At 37.3% G+C, this 19,566-nt stretch overlaps 1 protein-coding gene across 4 annotated transcripts in view; it reads right to left on the bottom strand.

Annotated features, from left to right (window-relative positions):
• The window catches only part of THSD7A (thrombospondin type 1 domain containing 7A), a 309,711-nt gene that overhangs the window by 276,960 nt on the left and 13,185 nt on the right, over nt 1-19,566 (bottom strand). For all 4 annotated transcript variants that reach the window (XM_067470281.1, XM_060782181.2, XM_067470280.1 and 1 more), the window contains exon 2: nt 6,448-6,612. The gene's annotated coding sequence lies outside the window, so the exon portion shown is untranslated. The remainder of the gene's footprint in view (nt 1-6,447; nt 6,613-19,566) is intronic.

The following is a 19,566-nucleotide window of genomic DNA, read 5'->3' as shown; positions in this document are numbered from 1 at the left end:
CTTACAACCCTTCTGAAATAAAATACTAAGATATTTCAAGTTTGGGGTCCATTTATTATTTGCAGACAAACATGCCAAGGGTTACACTGATATTAACATTTACAATCAGAGAAGATAAAGACCTTTCTGTGATTAGTTCAATCTCTTTGTGGCACCTTTTTATTACAATTTTTATTTTTCTCAGCTCTGCATGTATTTGTTCATCAGCAAATGTTAAATATTTAATTTTGATACCTTTTCATTTCCTCGCACCAGTGTAGTTCGTGAATTGTCATCCTGCCTGTTTAGTGTCTCATTTTGATGCCATTTAATGAATAGCTCCAGGAAAGAGCAATAAAACCTCTAGAGGGAATTCATCTACTAACTCTTTATTCTACATTGTCCTGGGGGAAAATCCGAGCAAATCAGGGGGAAAAGATACCCCTGGATTTGTCTTTGACAAAATGCCAGTCATTACACTGCTATTTTAAATTCACTGAGGGCCCACACTGTGATATATATTTTACCAAATATATGATAATTAATTCTTATGACATTTGAAAACCCCTTCCCTGTCAGCTCTTAGAACCACCATTCAACACAAATAAGCTAATAAAGCCTGCTAGGAATGTCATGACTTATTTTGTAACATTATCAAAAGACAATGAGAGATTTATAACTTTTTAATAATGTTCTACAGCAAAAGGTCAGGATAAGCTGTTTCCAATAGCACTAAAGTCAACAGTAATGACTTGCTCTCAACCAAGTTAATCTAAGAATGCATTTGTCATAGAATATTCTTATTTACTGTCTGCAGTGTGTATGAACAACCCTGTTTGTAATGGGAAGATTCCACACTGGGGAATTCCAAAGTGTGATGCGTTTCCCCACCATCTAGAAAGCTGAAATGTGGTCCAAGGCACAGCCCTCAGGATATGAAATTTATCACAAAAGAGAGCACAGAAGAGAAGTTAGCATTTTATCCTCTCAGATTTCATGTCTGTATAGTATAGGAAGACAGCTACAATTGCATCTTCCTACACCATCGAGAACCGCCATCATTGCCACTGAATTTAAGCATAAATTTCAGAAATGTCAGGAATGTTGCCAACCACCAATTTGAGTATAGTCCCAACTTCTCAACACAAGCAAATCTCTCTTCACTGCAGTAATAAAGATGAACACTACAAAATAGAGCAAGCAAAATTCTTACAGGATATTCACATTTGCCATTTTGACTTTTGGTTATTCATAGATTTCATTCAGATATTCATTCTAGGAACCTCTAGATCAGGGATCCTCAAATGTTTTAAGCAGAGGGCTAGTTCACATTCCTTTAGGCTGTTGGGGGGATGAACTATAGTTTTTTTTTTGGGGGGGGGGGGACAATCTTGAATTCCCTTACACACTGCACATATCTTATTTGTAGTGCAAACCCCCCCCCTCCGAAAGAACAAAACAATATTTAAAATGAAGAACAATTTTAACCAACATAAACTTACCACTATTTAAATGGGAAGTGTGGGCCTGCTTTTGGCTGATGAGATAGTTAAGTTAATTGAGACTGTTGTGTGCCTTCAAGTCATTTCAGACTTAAGAGCAACCCTAAAGCAAATGTTTAGGGAAAAGGCTGAGTAAATAACTTTGGAGGGCCACATCCAACTCTTGGGCCTTTGTTTGATGATCCCTGCTCTAGATCATGAAGTGCAGCTCTATGCTCAAATTCTTCCAGTTATGCTAGAGGACCTAGAAATTTCTAGAGAAAACACTTCTCAATGAATCTCTACATCCTCCAATGTGATTTGATGTTCAGCTTCTAAGGTAGTTGACCGTAAAGTCACAGTAGAAGATCTAGGAATTCCTAGAAATGTTATCTTGAGTAAAAAAAAAACAAAAACCAACAATTTCTTCATTTACATTTTTTTTCATGTTTATAGAGGTTCTATGTCTCTAACCCCAGTAAATCCGGAGAGGAAAGTGCTAAGTTTTAGGGGTTCTGGTCCACATCTCATATTTGAATATGACATGTAACTGTAATGTCCTGGCCAACTGCAGTTCAGAAACATAAGCTTTCAGCAGATTCAGATAACTTTATTCAGAAAACTAAATTGATCACAGCATATAATTGATGACACAACTGAAACCTTTTAGTTAGACAGTATATATATTTTTTAAAAAGCAGTTCAAATGATTGGGGTTTTTTTGTGGACTTTCATCCTATTTACTAACAATCCAAAACATTCTTTCTCCCTAGGTCTTATCTCTCCTTCTTCCTCAGACCAGGTTTCTTACAAAAATGACCTTGGTTGCTTGCAATTTAATTTTCCTCCCTCACACATCTCATTATTCCAAGCCACAAATGGAAAAACAATCCTTCTTCCCAGCATCAACAGCTGTGCAGCACATCTCATCATCTAGTATTACAAAGCATATGCAAAAGCTTGACAAGACCTATGACCCTGACAGCAACCAAGAGAAATTTGGCAGATTCTACCAAGGAGACAAGTTACCGAATGCAATGGAATAGAAAAATGTAAGAGGCCCCCATTCATTTGGTCTGGACTGTGATATTGACCTAAGGATTGGCCATGATCATAAGAAAGTTTACATTTGCTGATCTAATGCTGGGCTTGGTCTTCTGTACTCCCCTTCTCTTCCACTAATAAGATCAGAAGAAGACCTTAAACCAGGGGTCCTCAAACTTTTTAAATGGAGGGCCAGGTAACATTCCCTCAAACTGTTGGAGGGCTGGTTTATAATGTGAAAAATGCATGAATTAATTCCTATGCACTGCACATATCTTATTTGTAGTGCAATTTTTTTAAAAAAATACAATAATTAAAATGAAGAACAATAAACGTATTAGTATTTCAATGGGAAGTGTGGGCCTGCTTTTGGCTAATGAGAAAGGATTGTTGTGGTTGTTGTGTGCATTCAAGTAGTTTCAGATTTAGGTTGACCCTGAGCGAGGGCCGGGTAAATGACCTTGGAGGGCCATATTCGGCCCTTGGGCCTTAGTTTGAAGACCCCTGACTTAAACCTTGGTTTTCCTTATATACTGGTGACCTCATGACATTGAGGCAGAGAAACATCTCCTTCCCACTTCCCTGCACTGGCAGCATGCTGCCAGAAGGGAGTCCCCCGGATCCCTTCATATGACACAGGGCTACTTCTGGTGGGGCTCGGTGTCAGAAGTGTGCTGGCAGTGCAGAGAACTGACTCCTCACCGAAAAAAGCTGGAGGAGGCAAAGAGAAAATGGGGGACAGCGGGGAAACATCATGGGAAGAGATACCACAACCCACAACAACATACAACGCAGCCCCATGATTTCCCCTGTTGTCTTTCCCTGTCCTCCAGCTTTGTTAGGGCCATCTGATGAGGTCCCAATAGTTTTATGTCCTAAACCTAAATTACAGCTAACTGTAGCAATAGTTTAGTGCAATGAACAAATATTATGAATCACTACTTGAATCTGGCTTACTTTACAAAGTCATAGTTTAGATTAAACACTATATAACCTGAATAGTTCCAAACAAGAGAGTAAACTCTTTTGTTTTTGTGTGCCTTCAAATCGTACCAGATTTATGGTGACCTCGAGGTGAAATTATCACAAGGTTTGCATGAACTGAGAGTATACGACTTTACTAGGGTCACCTAGAGAGTTTTTATGGCTGAGAAGCGATTTGAACCCTATCTCCAAAGTCATAGTCTTAACTCTCAAACCACTATGCCATGCTGCCTCCCGCCAGTAAACTACCTTTGATGACATCTGATCTCCTCCACACAACCTAGAGAAGATGAAAGGAAAGCGCTTTTGAGTCTTACATTCCTTCACATTATGTTGAACCACAATAAAATGACTAAATAAGGCTACTATAAAAATGAACTGGGAGCACAGATTTTTATTCAGAAATGTTTCTATGCAAATGATAAATGGATTTACTACTACTGTATATCTATACTCATGCTGATATTTTATATATGTATAGTTGAAAATTCCTTCATTACTAGAAAGGTCTGTAAGACTAGCCATTTGTACACATCTTTCCCAAAACAAGCAGAGGATCAGTGGAAATATTAGGAACAGTTGAACTGCAATAAATTAGCATCAAAATTATTAAAATATCTCATCAATTGTACCTACAAGAAGGCTCACAATTAGGAACATGACAGATGTTGGAGATGTAGTCCCCAAGTCCCAATTAAATTAATGTATTCTGGCAACGTTTGAAAGTCAGACGTTCCTGGAGTTTTGTTTTACATCAAATAAATAATAGGATATAGCTTCCCAGTGAAGTTTCTAAAATGCTTTTTTCTAATTCCCCTAAAAGACTGCATTGAATAGATAGATCTGGAAGGTACTTATTCATCTCTTTGATTGCAGAAAAATTTCAGTCATTTCTTTTTTGGGAGCAGGGAGCATTGTCCCTCCCCTATCGGAATGGTTCTTAATGGCATGGAGTATTTCAAAAAGGGTGAAAGTCACATACTATTTAAGGGTGAGACAAAATCGAATGTTTTAAAATCAATATTATGCCAGATAAGAGTGTTTTTGTTATCTTCTGAAAATAGATATTTGATGATAATACTCAACCGTGCTCTTTGTTTTCTATAGTTTGAATAATCACTGAAACACAAGGCTTGTTGGTCAGTGATTATGCAATGTTATAACCATTTTCATTAAATCATTTGTTTTTATTTTTAAATGTGAAGTTTGAGACAAAAGTAGTCCAATATGCCTCTCTACTTGAAAAGTCTAAGAGGAGGATTTTTCATTTTCCTTTTCAAAGGGAAGAAAAGAAGATCACACCAAAATTATACTTCAATATAGACTTCAAAACTGCAATGTGACAAACCAAGATATATTCATTACTGCAAGACCTTGGGGTGAGTGGACACTTTTACATCCAATGATCAAAACATTGTGAGGCATAGACACTGATCCCGTGCTTTTCCTCCTTTCTTTTTAGATTGAATAAGGCTTGGATTAAGGATGTCTCAAAGGTCAAGTATCTATTCTGACAGAATAAAGCTTTCTTTACTAGTGCAATACAGTCCTCAGTACTGCAGGACCAGTACCTTTGCTTTCTCCTACCTGCTTCAAACAAAATTTAGATTACAGGCTACAGGGAGTGAATGACACCTCTGCTGAAGCAGCTTCATAGGCTGCCGATAAGTTTCCAGTCCCAATTCAAAGTGCAGGTTATTACCTACAAAGACCTAAATGGTTGGGGTCCTACTTATCTTCGTGGCCATATCTCCCTCTATGAACCAGCACAGGCCCTAAGATCTGCCAGGGAGGCCCCTCTCTCGCTCCCACCTCTGTCACAAGCATAGTTGGTGAGGACGAGAGAGGGTCTTTTCGGTGGTGAACCCCTAGCTCTGGAACTCTCTCCTCAGGAAGATTAGATTAGCCCCATCCCTGTCCACCCTCCGGAAAGACTTGACAACTTGGATGTTTCAACGTGCTTTTGAATAATGGTTTAGCTACTGATTAAGTCTACCTAGCCCTAACTTTCTGATTGGATTTCCAGCACTTTATTGCCAGCCCTGGCCCTTCAGTTGCGTTTGCACAAGCCTTTGTCCTGTCCTATTAGTGCCAAATCTGCACATGCCCATACTTCTTGGATACTCATTTGTTTGATGTTCGGCTCATGTTTTATGATGCCGTATATTTTATTGATTTTATTGTTTTTAATAATTTTATTGATTTTATTGTTTTTAATAATTTTATGGTTAGATGATTTAACTGTGTTTACTATGCAACTTTTGTTTATATTGGGCTTAGTATTTATTTATTTCAGACATTTATATCCTGTCCTTCTCAGCCCTGGAGAGGGACTCATGGCAGCTTACAACCCATGTAAGCCGCCCCAGTCACTTCGAATAATGGTTTAGCTACTGATTAAGTCTACCTAGCCCTACCTAGGTGGAGGCAGGGTATAAGTTGTTGTTGTTGCTGCTGCTGCTGCTGTTGTTTTCTAGGTCCTCCAGAAAATTCTACCATATGCTTCCATAAAGTTGTGTTAGATGATCCAGTAAATTCCTAGAGAGGATAACATTCTGAGAATTTTCTAGGTCCTCCAGAGTGACCTTATAGTAACTTCCAGTAGAAGTTACTTTTAATAGGATTCACTGTTATTATATTAAGTTCAGGAATGTATCCCCTGTGGATATGGGTATTGTACTGTATACAAATAAAGGAAATCTTGTTTAAAATAGTATACATTGTTAGTGGACAACTATTTATAAAATATAAATGGAAAGTTTTCATGAGATATGTTGTATCCCAATACTTTCTGTTATTACAATTTATGTGTGTGTGTGTGCGTGTGTGTGCGTGTGTGTTTCTCTTACAAGTGGTTGCTTTAACATCCAGTTTACTAATAAAACTGAATGAATGTGTCACAAAATGATGCACGTCTCAAAAGGTTGTCAACAACATCATTTGTTTGGAAAGCTCTTACCTAGAGTTTCTGCGTGCAAAAACTGGGAACGTGTTGACCAGGTTGTTATATAACACTGATCATTTTCTTAGCAGTATAATTCTCCTCTTTTCACATGACAGCAGTGGAGACCTTGGGTTAGACAAATATCACATCTGTTGCTTTGTAATGATATCACATGCACGCCTACAGAGAAAAAGAAAGAGTGACAGTATTATTCAGTTAGTTAGCTAACAGTCTATGTAGAAATCTGAACACTTCCATTACTGCTACTTCCCAAGAGAAACAAAGAAAACCTTTAATATATGCCTAAGCTTTTTGTTTTCCTGTGTTACTGTAGTAAACATGTTTCTGGTCTCGCCTCCCCCCCCCCCCTCCTTTTCCACTTAATTGCATTCATTGCAGAACAACCAGGAGAAAAGTCAGAAGTGAAGGTCATTATGATGAAAACATTTTACATCATTGTTTTCTCCATCCCCTGCTGACTTAAGATCCATAGGGAAAAACACAAACATGACATCAATCATGTCTTTAGAAGGCTGGGAAAACACATTCTAAAACTGACAAGCATTTTAATTTAATCTTTCAGTTTTGGTTCTTTGCAGATTTAACAGCATTCCATCAGATTATCTTATTACTATAGAATACTAACTTACATGCATCCACATAACATGGACTCTGAATGTTTCATTCCAACCATTACTTTATGCTGTCTGAATCTCTTTGTTGTTCTGATTCTTTGCTACTGTTCAATTAATAGATGATTTGGACGCTTCCAAAGAGCACCATTCAATGTTACAATTAAAACAGTACTCGTGGTACAGAATGAATTCAATTATTGTAGAAATTTTCTCCTTGTACTATCTGATTATTCAGCAAAATACAGCAATGTCATAGCTATAGACTTTTTCAAGGGCTTCAAGGTCAGAAAGCCATAATCATTTAGCTCTTTGTTATGAGTTACTTTCATAACTGCTTTGCTTAAATATTTTTATATTATCGCATGTTAATAATTTTAGCACCAATTTATCCATGAAGGAGGGCGATGCTTAGTTCCCTAGCTCAGGTTATCAGGTAGAGACACACACTGTGTATATTTAAAGTTGTATTAGTTCAGGTTACTGGCCCATCAAGATCAGTGTCTTATAACAGTGGGCCATTGGTATCTGCTAGAGTTTGGTTCCAAGATCTGCCATGGATACGAAAATCCATGTATGCTCAAGTCCTATTATATAGTATGATATGGTATAGCAAAATAGTGCCACTTTCATAAAATGGCAAAATCAAGGTTTGATTTTTGAATTTAAAAAAATATATATTCTCAAGCTAAAGATGATTGAATCTGTGGATGAAGAATACATGGACATGAAGGGATGATTGTACTCTGACTGCCAGTTGCCCTCCAGGGACTCAAGCTCAGGCCTAAGTTCTATAAAGAAAATGCAAACATTAAAAATATCTGTATATACTTATGTATAAGTCAGACTCATGTATAAATCGTGGACAGGTTTGGGGGCAAAAATTATAAATTTTGATATGACCCAAGGATAACTAGAGGGCCATTCCACATAAGGGTAAGTACCAAAACTATCTCAGGTGGGCAGAGTACCTGTGATGCCATTGCCTCTATTTTCCCACCCAAACATTCTAAAAGCCTAGAAGCGGCACTTCGGTGGAAAGACTAGAGAGGGTCATGTTTCTTTCAGGATGAACTATATTCTTGTCTTTCACCATTGCACTCAGAGAAGGGAATGATTATTTTTTTATATGAATTAAGGTATAGCATTTAATGCATGTGGATAAGTCAACCCAGGGTTTGGAGGATGATTTTCTGAATACAATTTCTAGACTCCTACATGAGTATATACAGGATTAAGATCCATCCCTATTCTTCATTTTCCCCCAATGCTCTCTGTCCAATCTCAATGTATACTATTTCAGAAGTGATGTCCAGAAGAAAAGTGGATAATGAAGGTGACTACTATTTTTCTTCACAGAATGAGCTGAATAAGAACTGGAGATCTTAAATGAGACTCCTTGCCTTGCTGTCCCTATTCTTTTTGCAGTGATTGCAGAAAAGGTCCCTCTAGATCGGGGTCCCCAAACTAAGGTCCACAAGCCTAATGTGGCCCTCCAAGGTAATTTACCCAGGCCCCACCCTAGACTACAGACTAAGGGTTACCCTAAATCTGAAATGGTTTGAAGACACACAACCACAACAATCCTAATTAACTTGACTATCTCATCAGCCAAAAGCAAGCTCACACTTCCTGTTGTAATACAGAAATGTTTATGTTGGTTAAAATTGTCCTTCATTGTAAGTATTGCAATATTCTTTCATGTTTTTTGCATTACAAATAAGATATGTGCAGTGTGCTCATAATTTGTTGGCCATCCCCACTTTTTCTCTTTGTATTTGTATATTTATATCTTTACTCAGACTAGATGTATGCTGTATCTTGTGTTTATATTGTCTGTTTTGATAAGGCCAATTGGCTGATCTATAAACTCATTTTGAGAGTGTAACAGTTCGTTTGTGTTTTTTTTCCAAACTATAGTCTGTTCCCTCCCCACCCCCACCCCCAACATCCTGAGTGACCGTGAACCAGCCCTCTGCTTTAAAAGTTTGAGGACCCCTGCTATAGATTGTAATAAGCTGTGACCTGAACTGGAATTCGCTGATATTCAAGCCTCTCCTGTGTCAACCAATTCCATGTGACATTAGCAAGGTTTGCTAAACAGGCTAATTTTCCTTTTTATGAAGTACAGCTGAAGCATTCTCTGCAGAGTCCACTGTAAATACTGCACATTGTTGTCAACAGATTTTTGTAAATGTCTCAATGGCTTTCATAGACCTTTTACTGTTGCCAATTTTGTGACCTCAACATTGAGCATGAAAGTGGAAGAAGACAATAGAATAGAAAGGACAAGAGATTTCTTCCATAAAATTAGGAACATTAGAGGTAAGTTTCAGGCAAAAATGGGCATGATCAAAAACAAAGATGGCAGGACCTAACAGAAGCTGAAGATATCAAGAGAAGGTGGCAAGACTATACAGAAGATCTGTATATGAAGGATAATAATATCAAGGACTATGTGGATCATAATAAATTGTGGCAAGTTCATGGTGGTATTATGGGGATACCAAGTTACCTTGTTTGTCTCGTGAGGAATCTGTAAACGACCAAGTAGCAACAATAAGAACAGACCATGGAACAACAGACTGGTTCAAGATTGGGAAAGGAGTACAGCAGGGCTGTATGCTCTCATCGTACCTATTCAACTTGGATGCAGTATACATCATGCAACATGTGGTGCTTGATGAATCCAAGGCTGGAGTTAAAATTGCTGGATGAAACATTAACAACCTTAGATATGAAGATTTCGGCCACTTTGATGGCTGAAAGCGTGGAGTTGCTGAGGAGCCTTATAACCAAGGTTAAAGAAGAAAGTGGAAAAGCTGGGTTGCAGTAAAACCACGCGATTTGAACTCTATCTCCAAAGTCATAGTCTTAACTCTCTGTTGGGGTTCAGCCTGAGTTTGAACTTGAATCTGATTCTCTGTTTGTTCCTCCTGATGCTAATGGAAGTATATTTACTGATGCTAGTGGAAATGTACCTTTTGATGCCAATGCTCCTGAAATTAGTGAGGAAGAAACTGCTGTAGGTTTGGAAAATGCCAATGTTCCTGAAATTAGTGAGGAAGGAACTTCTGTAGATTTGGAAAATGAAAGTACCAGTGTTCATGAGAATGTTTCAGAGGGAGACATTGAACTTTCCCTCCCTTCTGCACCTGTTAACTGTAATGACAACAGAAGGGGCCAAATTTGGGAAGACAGAAGTAAATCACTCAGTTTGCGTCGATCCTCCTGAATTCAAGAATTAAAAACATTGGCTTCAAAACAGAAGGGCGGTTCACGGAACCAATTCTTGAGTTTTAATTGCAATACGCCGAGCTGATTGTCTCAGTTCAGGCATCGTTTCAGAATTGATGAAGACCTTGGCAGTTCTCCCGGTTCCCTGGCCATAGTTTGGGAAGATTTCTAGGATATCAAGTACGGTTAGTGGATTGCTAACAGATTCCAGTATTTCCCAGTGAGGCTTTTGGTTTTGCTTTGTCCATTTAAATTCATGTTTGCTGATTTTGCTGTGGCTTTTGACTTGCATTTTTCCTTTATTTTGTAACCATTTTTCTTCAATAAAAAAAGGATTGTTTTTCACAGCCAAGTGTGGTGGATAGTTATCTTAGGGCCTCGTTCCCTGCTCTGGATTGCAACACTCTCAAAGAAAACCATGATTATGGTAACCAGACTGATTGATAACTGGCAAACAGAGAGGAAAAACATGGAGGCAGTGAAGGACTTGATATTTCTAAGTGCGAAGATTGCTGCAGATGCAGACTGCACCCAAGAATTCAGAAGACGTTTACTTCTTGGGAGGAGAACAATGGCCAATCTTGAAAAAATAGTTAAGAGTAGAGACATTACATTGTCAACGAAGCACTGCATTGTTAAAGCAGTGGTATTCCCTGTATTAACCTATAGATGCGAGAGGTGGAGCATAAGAAAGACTGAGCAAAGGAAGATAGGCGCTTTTGAACTGTTGGTGTTGGAGGGAAAATCTTACAGGAAGATAAAAACCAGTCCATACTCCAGGAAATAATGCCTGGCTGCTCACTGGAGGGAAGGATATCGGAGGCAAAAATGAAGTACTTTGGCTACATAATGAGAAGACAGTAAAGCTTGGAGAAGACAACGATGCTGGGGGAAATGGAAGGAAAAAAGGAAGAGTGGCAAGACGGATGGATATTATCCTTGAAGTGACTGGTTTGACCTTGAAGGAGATGGGAGTGGTGACGGCTGACAAAGAGCTTGGGCTGGTCCGTGAGGTCACAAAGAGTCGGAAGCGACTGAACAAATAAACAACAACAACATTGAGCTATCTGTGGTCGGGACTCGTAGTTTAAGAAGTGGTGTCCTAGAGCAGAATCCCATTCTTTCTTAGATCAGGTTTTTATTGCATCACTTACTACAAACACACTGCTGCAACAGAACATCAAAAGTTGGTGTTTTTCCAACTTTTTTTGCACACTTTCCAGTGTGAACGCTGCAAAAACAAAACAAGAAGACAGTGAAGAAAAGACAATCCAGGAGGACATAAAGAAATGTCGTGAAGATGAACCTTTTTCTTGGAGGCTTTGTTAATTGAGGTATGCCTGTACATAAAATGCCTTCTATATTCTCCCCAATCAAATACCTTTCAGTAAAGCAACAGAATGAAGGAAGCCTACTAAAACAAGGGTAATTTTTAGTCACAGCGAGAGATGTACTCTAAGCAGTTACATTTTAAAGCTTTCTAATAAAGAAAAGCAGCCCACATTTCTAAGATGTAAATCACACATTTGTATAGCTTCATTTTGAATGCTATAATTGCTGCATACCATAATGAAAACAAATTATGTTAGTCTAATTTTTTATGAGGAAAAAAGTAAATTCAGCATGTTTAAGCCCTCCCTAGAGGGAAAAAAAATCTCCCATATTTTCATGTTGGCAAAAGCAGCACTAAATTTATGCAAAAACACTACTTGATAATCCATCTCTGCCACCACAGACACTTATTATGTTGAGGAAACAAGTCTTTAAAAATCTGTCCCATATGTGTATAATCCTTCTAAAAGGGACTGCTTTCACTGAACACGATACCTTGACAAATTTTGATTCTGCAGAATTGTGTAAAATCTTTTACAGGTGGAAAAAATTGCAGGTTAAGGAAGGCACAAGATGTTCCTGTTGCTTTCTGGTAAAAATATCGTGCAAATTATTTTAAGATAGGTTTTTTCACTTCTAAGGCAATAGAAAAGTTGTACACTTTGGACTCAGATTTGGAAGGCAATGAAGACATTGAGCAATATATTTGCACACTGGAACTACAGGCTTACATAGAACCCTGGGAGGTAATGGTGGGAGTTAAGAAATGGGAGACACTGAACCATATGCACATTGATGCTTCAAGTGGGATATGATCATTCCCACACAAGGTGGTCCACCACACTTTTCTAAACAACTCAGCTTGTCTTTAGAGCCATTATTTTGCATAGTAAAATAGAGAGCTGTTTTTCCACAGCCATCATGAAGATTCTCTCCCTCATCAGAGGTAACACTGAGGGAAAAGACAACACAGTTACTGTTGGGTGCCTTCTAAGTTGTTGCCAACTTAGGGCGATCCTAAGGCAAACCTATCATAGGGTTTTAAGGAGTTTGTGACTCAGCCACAGTTACCCAGTATGTTTCCATGCCTAAACGAGAAATCAAACCTTAGTCTCCAGAGTCATATTCCAATGCTCATACCACTATACCATGCTGATTCCCAAGAAGATAGTGCTAACAAACAAATGTGCAGAAATATTTTATATAAGGAATTAGATGATATACTCTAAAATCTATCAATATGTTTCTCATATGATAAGTTGTAGTTTGGTACTTTCTCAAAAGCTTCATTTTCTATTGAATGAACTGTCAGATAGGAGATATATTCTTCTGAACTATGTTTCTTGAGCCAAACAGCAAACCCCTGGGACCAAATATGTTACTATAAAGAAATGATAATACCTGGAGCCTAATCTTGTGTTTAAGGCAGTACAATGTATTTTTAAAAAATATCTTGAGTAAGGAATTACAAAATTCTATACCTGTTGTGGGGTTTTGAATTAATTTAAACCATCAGTCACAGCAAACCATTTTGGAAAATGGTAAGCTATTAAAAAGGAAATGCTGGCTGCTCTTGAAAGGTCATGTGGGAAAAATGTTTTAATAACGTAACTATTTTGATCCTTACCTTTTTGTACATTTAGAATCAAGCTGCCAGAATGATGCAGCTACCAGAACTGTTTTAGCAATTGCACATTATATTCAGAAGAACAAACTGGCAAAAACACCTAGTATCTTTGCCTAAGGGAAGCACTGTGAAATTCATAGGGTTGCCATAAGTTGGTAAGTGATTTGAAGGCACACACACACACATAAGGAGGACTGAGTGTCCCTGAAAGCAGATGTTACTTCCAAAGTCTATACTAATGTAATAAGGCACAATACTAATGTAATAAGATTTGCTGAATTAATAGTTTTTGCTGAAGAAGTAGCTATCAATTACATTACAAAACCAGTAAGAATTTAAGAAAAAACAATGTACATTTGGTTTTTGAATTGAAGATGCATAGAATTGGTGACTCTTATCGTTTTAAATATTATGGGAACCAATAATGTCCTTGTATTGATGATCATATTTTGCAAGCATACATGCAATATATATGCTTGTGATGCTGCTTGACAGTCTGGTTTTGTTACATAACAATATAATAAATTATTTGCTGATGTAATACATTTTATATACACATGATTTTTTAAATATACCTTCAAGTGCATTCAAGGAAACCTACTCTCAGTAAAAATGGGATTTTATTTAAAAGTTTAAGGTTTTTTTTAAAAAACCCTAACAACAGGAATTCTTTACCTTCTATCTACCTACTAAGAAGACAGAACTGTGTATGTTTTAAAAGATGAACTATCCACAGCCCAAATTATAAATCTTTCAGTCATAAAATATTATCTGATGGTATCTTGTTAATTAACTAACTAATGATGTCATATTTCATGGGAATATTTGTGAAAGGAAAGTAAGCAGAATTAAGCCTAAAGGCAGAATCTAATAGACTTAGAACAGAGATAGCAATAAAGCAAGACTTATTGCGAGAATTGATTGAGTACCATAGCATATATAATATGTTCCAGCAATACGACATTCACATTTTAATAATTTATAGTATAGATAACTTACTAGTCCAGATAATGGGAACAGCCGTAAAAGAGCAGGGCTGAAGACAGCATGTAGCACAGCAAAGGAACATAATTATCCAATAAATTGTACTTCTTGCGTTTTTGTATGCTGTGGATGAATGTGTTCATAAAAACAGAACAATGTGCTTATTTTAATTTCCATATATTTCTCCTCCCTTATGAAAAGAGGGTTGGATTGGTTTCGAAACCACTTTTTTGAAACCAGGGAACATAAGACTAATCTAACATTTCATAGTTTTCTTGTTCGCCTCTTCTAATTGCCAGTGGTAACCATAAAGGAGCTCTAATCCCCTTCCTAAAGGGAACATTTGCATTGCAGTGATGTTTCTTGGCAACGTATCCTTGTAATAATGTTGATGTCTGCAGCATGAAGTGTCTGCTTCATCCATCAACTTAAAGTGAGTTCTTAGAGCGGTTTCTATATCAATTCAGAGCACAATGATGTCTCAAATTCCCACCTCTATAGCAAACATAATTTAGCCATAGAAACAGCTTTCTGCATAAACAAAAATTAAATTACAGGTGGAGCCATAATTCAAAAATCTATTAGATGCAAGAAATTTATTAGATGCTAAAATGAACAAAATTGAAGATAGAAAGAATTAAAGCAATGTCATCTTAATAAACTCTACCTTAGCCATTTATTCTGGTCACTTACTGGTCTAAAACTATGATACTGTATTAAGGTACACTGCTATGAATAAATACACTCAAGATTTAAGATATGTGGCATGCCAACAGTCAACAGAACAAGCAGTTTTGAACCAATTTGGTCCTTTGCCCCGTGAAAACACTCCCAGATGATATACATCTTCAGATAGGAAATTACTTACATAGTTATTGTAAGTTGTGTTATATTTTTCTCTAAAAGCATGTACAAAATGGGGCAAAGGAAAACTCTTGATAGATATTTTTTTCTAATCAAAGTTTTCAGTTATAGATAAAAATCTGAGTGATTACAACAAGAAAGATGACTCAAACTGTACGAGGAGGGGAACAAGAAAAAATTAGCAATGGAATGGGGAGGGAGAGAAAAATATTTCAATCTTTGGTTCTGCATGTTGTTTTCAAATAGAATGAAGGAAGTGTCAATGCTTAAGCAGATTCACCAACTGCAAACGACTTCTCTCCAGAAGTACAACTGATGAGGAGTTCATAATAACAATTTAGCCCATTAACATATGCAGTAATTGGACACCAACTAAGCAAAAAAACAAAAACAAAAACCCCTTTCTATACATTTTTAAGGAATGGTCTACACCTGGAGGAAAAAAATGTATTCATCCTGCATTTTCCAGATCTAATGTAGACTCCCCACATTTGCACTGCAGCAATCACATCATGGCTGTCCACATTAGTCCCCTAGACAAACTCACCTTGATATGAACTTACTTCTGAAAAATTCCTCCCATTTGTACTATTGGCATCCACATGGCAGTGGGCACTCTGGGGTTTTTTTTTCTCTTCCCCTCATGTATACAAATATACATATTTTACTGTTTGCTGACCATAGAATCACACTCAGATGTGTGGTGTTTTCTTTCTTGGAACCTCTATGTCCTCCAAAATGACTCTCTGATGAAAACCGATCATAGGGTTGTGCTGGAGGACCTAACGATTCCTAAACATAATGTATTGATCAAATCCACAAAAGTCAAACCCAAAAATGTGGAGAGCTGACTGTATATTTTAAGATGATGGTGTGCCTGTCTTGGAGGGACTGAAAAGAAGTGGCTAAGATGTAGCCTCCTGTGACTATTTAAAACATTTCCCAAGTTAAGGAAAGTAATAATCCTGCTATATTTGCATTTGTGAGGCATCGCTGGAGTTTTGTGTTCAGGTCTTGGCACCTTGTTTTTGTAAATATATAGATTAATTGATTCAGAGAAGGCCCAAAGGTTGGATTGTTAGAAGGTTCAGTTCTCCCTTTCTACAATTCTTCAAGATCTAACCATTCAAAATAATAAGACAGGACAAATTTGAGTGATGTATCCCCTTTTTTAGTAAATAAAACCACATAAAAATAGCGATGCTGTAAAAACTTTGGCTCGCTGCCTCTGCCATCCACAGTTGCAAGGAAAGACTAGCAATGGAGTTTCATTACTAGCAATAAACATCTGAAAATCAAATCTTCAACATTATTTTTAAATTCATGACTCTTTCCTTCCCCAATTCAATAATTTCCTGAATCATCATGATCTACTGCAATTTCTGTAATGTGAAAAGTGAAGCAATCAGTCTTTTAAAAGAGCAATCTGAGAAGCAATCCTTTCTCTACAGAAAAATGTTTGAAAGGCAAAAGGATGGGATGAGAGAAAATTACAACAGCACGTTTACAATACAGATTATCAGACAATCTAACAACACAATTATGCAACTAATTTGTCAAAGACATAACGGACAATTTTTCTAGCTTTAAGGGCAATCCTGGAAACAAATTCTATTTTGCTTGACTATGTCTGATTTGCATGTTTAATTACCATTAATAATTACGCTTTGAATGAACATGGATACCAGAAAACCAAAGTCAGTGCATAATGATGCATGTATTATGTGATACTCTTATTCTGCAATGAACTGGCAATCATCTTTGAGAGTTCTTGGAGAACGGGACAAGTCCCAGCAGATTGGAGGAGGGCAAATGTAGTCCCTATGTTCAAGAAGGGGAAAAGGACAGTGTAAACAGCTACTGTCTGGTCGGCCTCACATCGATACCAGGCAAGATTCTGGAAAAGATCATTAAGGTCTGCAAACACTTATAAAGGTATGCAATCATTGCTGATAGTCAACATGGATTTATCAAAAACAAGTCATGCCAGAATAATGTGATCACTTTTTTTTGATAGAGTTGCAAGCTGGGTAAACGCTGGGAACTCTGTGGATGTAGCATATATGGATTTCAGTAAGGCCTTCAACAAGGTCCCCCATGACCTTCTGGCAAACAAACTAGTCAAATGTGGGCTGGGCAAAACTATGGTTAGGTGGATCTGTAATTGGTTAAGCGAATGAACCCAGAGGGTGCTCACCAATGCTTCCTCTTCATCCTGGAAAGAAGTGATGAGCAGAGTGCTGGGCCTGGTCCTGTTCAACATCTTTATTAATGACTTAATGAAGGGTTAGAAGGCATTATCATCAAGTTTGCAGATGACATCAAATTAGGAGGGATAGTCAATAACTTCAGAAGACAGGAGCAGAATTCAAAATGATCTTAATAGATTGGAGAGATGGGCCAAATCTAGCAAAATGAAGTTCAACAGGGACAAATGCAAGATACTCCACTTAGGCAGAAAAAATTAAATGCAAAGATACAGAATGGGGGATGCCTGGCCCGACAGCAGTATGTGTGAAAAAGATCTTGGAGTCCTAGTGGACAACAAGTTAAACATGAGCCAACAATGTCATGCGGCAGTTAAAACAGCCAATAGGATTTTGACCTGCATAAACAGGAGAATAGTGTCTAGATCCAGGGAAGTCATGCTATTCCTATATTCTGCTTTGGTCAGACCACACCTGAAATACTGTGACCAATTCTGGGCACCACAATTTAAGGGAGATGTTGACAAGCTGGAATTTGTCCAGAGACCGGTGACTAAAATGATCAGGGGTCTGAATAACAAACCCTATGAGAAATGGCTTGAAGAGCTGGTCTTACAGAACATTTTTTAAATGCAGGAAATTGAAACTGAACTTCTGGAAAGGAGCTATATTCCCTGGTCTTCTGGGAGCCCTCCCCGGGGACCTTAAAGGATCAATTTATTTATATAACAGTATGGTAGTTTGGTGAAGCACTAGCACTCTTTGACAGAAGGCTAAAGACTTTGTAAAATTACAATTCCCATGATTCCATAGCACAGAGCTGCCATAAGACTTACAGACAACTCATAGTTAAGAACAGGGATGAGAATACAGGAAGTGTTTGAAATCTTCCCTCGTAACTGAAATTCACATCTGAAAGACTATCATGAAGAAAAGGTGTCTTCACTGAAGCTTTCTGACCAATCCTTGTTCCCCCAAGAAGCCATTTTTTTCCAAAATCCAATTATCACAGGGACAGAAATAATAATAATAATAATAATAATAATAATAATAATAATAATAATAATAAAGCTTTATTTATATCCCGCCCCTCTCCCCAAAAAAGTGTGATGAAGTCTTCTGAACAGGGATACAGACAGAAAAACAAACACCACAGAGATGTCAACCATTCCCAATGTGATCCAAACCATATATATATGGCTGGAGTTACACTGAAAACATGTACCTGTTCAAATTAAATCTAAGAACAAACCTACAGAATCTAACTTGTTCATAACTTGAAGGCTGCCTGTATTACAGAAGGTTCGTAAGTCAAAAAGCACCTGCAATAAGTCACCAGTTTGAATGGAACATTATACAGGGTCTTTTCCTTCCCTAAATTGCTCTTCCCATTCCTTTTTAAAAGCCTAGACAGAAATTTTAGCTTAGAGAATCAGGAAGTGTCCAAGGCAACGTTTAGGTTCAGTTTTACTGAGCAACATAAATGTTCAAAGAGTTAAGTAATTCTCTTTTAATTAATAGCACCACAACTTTAAACAGTTAATCTCTCCACACTTCTATCATTGTGTTAAAAATTAAACCTGATGGATCCATCGCCTCCCATATTTCATCCTATTTACAAATGTACTGACCCTCAAAATCCACTATTGATCTTAGGTTTACTTTGATCAATAGTAATCTGCGTGATAAATTAGTCTTTACATTGACCTCAGCAAAAGTCACTGGATACATATGAGAAAAACACCACAACATTTATTTAATTACAGGCAACTAAATATTTGGATTTCTCATCATAACAATTAGAAGTACAGTGGCCATTTATTATCCCAAAAACTAAAATGTTTATCTAACTATCATAACAGAACATCTCTTTTAGAAAAATCTGAATTCTATGTTGATTATTTTTAGGAATACATGCTTTCTACATAGAGAAATTGCATTGGTATACAGTCAAGCTGTTAAAATCCAAAATGGTTTATCTTAAGATCACTTTTTTAAAAAGGTTTAATTTCCCATAAGTGGAAATTAGTGGTAGCTGGCTGGTGACTTTGGTCCATGGGCACAAAGAATCTCAATTTTGTCACTACTTCATTTGAATAGGATATTTGCAGGGCTTTCAGTGGCTTTCTTGATCTCTCTCTGTATCACTTTTTTTCTGTGGCCCCTTCCAGACAGCTGTATGGAAACAACATTGAACTGGATTATATGACAGTATGGAGTTCGATAACTCAGTTCAAAGCAGATATTGTTG

The sequence above is a fragment of the Anolis sagrei genome, chromosome 6, assembly GCF_037176765.1.
Source record: "Anolis sagrei isolate rAnoSag1 chromosome 6, rAnoSag1.mat, whole genome shotgun sequence".
Classification (NCBI taxonomy): domain Eukaryota; kingdom Metazoa; phylum Chordata; class Lepidosauria; order Squamata; family Dactyloidae; genus Anolis; species Anolis sagrei.
Note: the sequence above shows the minus strand (reverse complement) of the source record. Positions and strands in the feature narration are given on the sequence as shown.